Source organism: Myotis brandtii, unplaced genomic scaffold (genome assembly GCF_000412655.1).
Source record: "Myotis brandtii unplaced genomic scaffold, ASM41265v1 scaffold699, whole genome shotgun sequence".
NCBI classification, from domain to species: Eukaryota; Metazoa; Chordata; class Mammalia; order Chiroptera; family Vespertilionidae; genus Myotis; species Myotis brandtii.
Genome location: NW_005370733.1, coordinates 307,708 through 311,958, shown reverse-complemented (window position 1 = coordinate 311,958; position 4,251 = coordinate 307,708). Strand labels below are relative to the sequence as shown.

Sequence of the window (4,251 nt, the reverse complement as noted above, 5' to 3'; positions counted from 1 at the left end):
CCCCACCCTCCCCACGCTGGTCACGCTGGCCACCAGCTGCTCCGACGGGACTTCCAGGCCTGGTTCCCGCGCGGGTGTCTGGGCCTGGCCTTCCCACCGGGGATCGGAGGCCGCTTCCGTGCAGAAGGAGCCCAGAGAATCCCCGGCCCCCGGGGACGCGGGCAGAGATGGTTTTAATTAGAGCTGAGAGCTGGGAACGCAGGCGGAGGGATGACATCTTAATGAGGCTTAATGAAGCTGTCTGCTGATGGGGACAGCTGTCACCCAGAGCCGCATCCCAGCCAAGCCGGTGACGGGAAGCTCGGAGGCAGGCACAGTGTGGAAGCTGCGGAGGAGGGCGGGTGGTCGGACCCAAAGCCGGGACTTCTCTCCACATTCGGCTCTTGAGGCTCACACCCCCGTGACGAGGGCCGGGCCGGGGGGCCCGTCTGAGTCGCTTCAATATCTCAGGGCCCCTCTGTGCGAGGCGTGCCTCTCAGACCTAGAGGGTTTGCCAGAGGCGTCTTAGACTCAGCCTCAAGCAGGAGAAGCGGGGGTTGAGGTGCATTGGTCTGCGACCTCTCTGAGCCTCGACGTCCCCATCCGTCCTGGGGGACAGCGTGCTCCCTCCGAGAGCTGTCGTGAGGGGCTGCTGTGGGGGGAGCACTGAGCTCTGGTGTCTGAGCCGAGTCGAACCCCACGATGTTTCCTGAAGCGACAGCCATCTCAACCCCCCGCCCACCCACCGAGGAGCAGACCTCGCCAGGGGCCGAGCCTGCTTCTCGCCAACTTCTTGGGGCATCTCTTGTCTCCCCGGCAACACCCCATCTGGAAGGTCAGAGGGGAGGAGATGAGACCCTTCCATTCTCAGGGACTTGCAGGCGGGCCCCTCCCTCCCAGGCTCAGAACGCAGCCCGGAGGACCTCGGGGAGCCGAGTTGACTTGTTGGCCGCTGTGGTTTCTGCCATTGTGTGTGGGCAGCCCTTGTCCGAAGGTGGGTCTTCCGCTTGGCCACTGCCCTTCGGATGTGCGACCGCCGTCCCGGGAGAACGGGTGCGAAGGACACCCACCTGGGGTCGGGAAGCCACAGGACAGCGCCCCTGAGCCTCCTGGAGCGGCTTCAGCCACTGTCCCCACCCCAAGGGGACCCAGGCTCCGGACTCCTCACCAGAGAGCCGTGCTGCGCGTGGGTGTGAGGGCCCCGTGGGCTGGGTATAGCTGTGTCCTCACTCTCCTTGGTGGCCCGTGTTGCTGGGCCTCGGCCCTCTGGGAATTAGGGCCAGAGCACTCACTGGGGTGGGGCTGTCTCCTGCGCCGTGAGTTGTTTAGCAGCCGCCCTGGCCCCACCCCTGGTGGAGGGGAGTAGTCCCTCCCAACCCCAAATGTCTCTGGACATGACTCCATGTCCTGGGGGGCGGGGGGCAAAATCACCCCCAGCTGGGAACCACTGCTGTAGGGCGCTCTATGGAATAAGTATGTCACAGCGGTTTCCCCGCCCGGGCTGGCGTGTAGGGTTGCTTCCGGAAGTGGCTGTCACATAGCGCGGTGTGTGCGCATTCGCAGACAGAGCTTTGGGTGGACAGGGGCACTCGTTGCGGTTGGGGGCCAGGAGGGTGTTATCAGGTTGGCATACGTTCAGCTTTAGTAGACGCGGCTCAACAGCTTCCCACGGTGGCCGCACCAGTTCACACGCCCACCGAGGGCACGAGCGCTCCAGTTGCTCCACACCCCCACCGACAGCACCGAGGCCGAGCACCTTAACCCGTGGGTCTTGGCGGCTTGGACGTCCTCTTAATGATGTCCTATTAAGTCTTTTGCTCATTTTTCTACAGGATCTGCTGCCTTTTTCTTATTGATTTGTAGCAGCTCTTTATATATGATGGATACGAGTCTTTCGTCAGGTCCATGTATTGCAAGTATCATGTCTCACTCTAGGGCCTACAAGTTTTTAGAGCTGGAGGCAATCTGTTCGGTTGTCCTCTTTTCAAGATGGATTTCATGAGGGCAGGGGCTATGCATCCTCTTTGTTTACCTTCAAACTCTGGGCACAGGGCTTGGCGCGGAGTAGGCAGAAAACAAATGTTTGTGGAGTAAAAGATGAGTGAGCCTCCCAGGGGGGTGATCTTTGCAGCCTGAGGCTCCAATGCGCGTCGGCAGCTGTTGGTTCCCAGAAAAAGAGCGTGGAGAGTGAGGCACCCGCCTCTTCCCCACCCCTCTGCCCGCCCGGAGTGGCAGCCAGCTCCCGAGTCTGCCTGTGGATCCTCTGCCAGCTGGACGCCTGCCCACCTGCACCTGCCCAGAGGGGGCCTCGCCCAGAGAAGTCACATTTTAATTAACTTCCCGGCAGTCATCAGAGAGGCCAGATCATTTTCATAAACAAATGAGAAGCCAGAGCTTCGTCTGCAGCTCAGAGGAAGTCACGTAGGAGGAATTCAAACAAACCAGCTCGCAGAGGCCCGAGCACCCTGCACCCGGCACCGCCTGGAACGCCGGACCCCGGGGCGCTCCAGGAAGGTCAGGACTGGGGTTTGAGGGGGAAGGAAGAGGGAGAAACGTAGCAGGTTCTGTATGAAACAGAACCGACAGCCTCCAAGCAGGCCTTTCACTCACTCATTCATTCATTCATTCATTCCCCCTCCTATGTCCTCGCATCCACTGTGCTGGGCCCTGGGAAGGAAGGTGAAAATAAAGACCGACAGGGGGCAGCTGGGAGCCTCTGTCCCTTCTGCTCGATGTTGCTGTGAACCTAACACTTCTCTAAAAATTACTGTCTATTTTTTAAAAATTGTTTTTATTTAACCTTAAAATCCTATATAATCAAAGCCTAATATGCTGTGTCCAGTCATCCGGTCGGCTGTTCAACCAATTCAAGTGTAATATGCTCAACTGCTTGCTATGACGTGCACTGACCACCAGGGGGCAGATGCTCCCACCAGTAGGTTAGCTTGCTGCTGGGGTCAGCTGATCAGGGACTGAGCGAGATGGACTGGACACACCTTGGAGCCCTCTTTCAGCCCCTCCCCAGCTGGCCAACCTCCCTCGTCCCTTCCTGACCCTGATCGTGCACTGGTGGGGTCCCTCAGCCAGGCCTGCGCCCTCTCGCAATCCAGGACCCCTCGGGGGATGTCAGAGAGCTGGTTTCGGCCCGATCCCGCAGGCCAGGCAGAGGGACCCCACTGGTGCACGAATTCGTGGACCGGGCCTCTAGTAAGTAAATAAAGACTGAGCTCACAGTCTACCAGGGGAGACAGGCATTAAACTGATTACCACACAATCCGTGACTTGCTTACACTACCTTGTGATTGTTAATGGCTTTACTGTGATATGACCCACACACCACACAACTCACCCATTTAAAGCTACAACCCAAAGGCTTTCAGCCTGTTCGCAGAATTGTGCATAGAAACTCAGGTCAGTTAAGTTCTGAGCCCCAAACAAGCAGAACAGACGGGGAAAGTTACCAGGGCCCCGGGAGGGAGCGGCTGCTGTGAGTGCCAGGGGTGCGGAGAGCTGGAGGAGGAGGACAGTAGAGGGTGGGCCAGGAGCAAAGGGCATTCCGGGAGGCTGGGCGCCTGCAGAGCCTCGGGGAGGGGAGTGGGCTAGCCCCCCTAAACCGCGGGGCGTCTAGAGGGGCGTGTCTGGGAGGTGAAGCTGCACGGATGGGTGGGTTGGAGGGTGCAGGGCCCGGACTGCCAGCTCCAGGGAGGCGTTAATTCCAGAGTGACAAGCCACACAGGGGTCCCGACCACCTCCCTCCACGCACTCAGGTCCCTGGGAGCCAGGGAGGTGGGACCGAGATGAGCTGGAAGGAGAGAGCGCGAGGGAGGAGAGGAGCCTGACACCGAGCACATTGGACTGATGTACTAAACGACCTCTGCACCAGGGGACCCGGCAGGGACTATGGGTGCTGAGGGGGACGATGGCCCTCTGAGCGTGCAGGACAGGGCCCCTGACCTCGGGGTGCTGCGGGGGCAGTGTGGCCAGTGGCCCAGGCCAGACAGGGTGCCTGAGGTCAATGTGGCTGAGAATGCACCGGGTAATGTCTTTCCCACAAACCCCTTCGGGGCTCAGGGAGGAGGTCCCTAGAGACCCAGGGAGGGAGGGTAGTTGCCCAGCCCAGCGCCCAAGGGTGACAGGCGTGGCACTGGGAGGAAGGAAGCGTCAGGGAGGAAAGATGCCGGTCCTCGACGGGGCTCCTGGGGAATCCCTGTGAAAGGGGCCCCGTCTCAGCTGCAGGATCCCGAGTGCAGCTGCTCACAGCTCACCGCAGGG

At 60.2% G+C, this 4,251-nt stretch overlaps 1 protein-coding gene across 2 annotated transcripts in view; it reads left to right on the top strand.

Annotated features, from left to right (window-relative positions):
• Positions 1–4,251, top strand: part of CFAP77 (cilia and flagella associated protein 77) — a 113,913-nt gene that overhangs the window by 68,305 nt on the left and 41,357 nt on the right. The window lies entirely within an intron of this gene.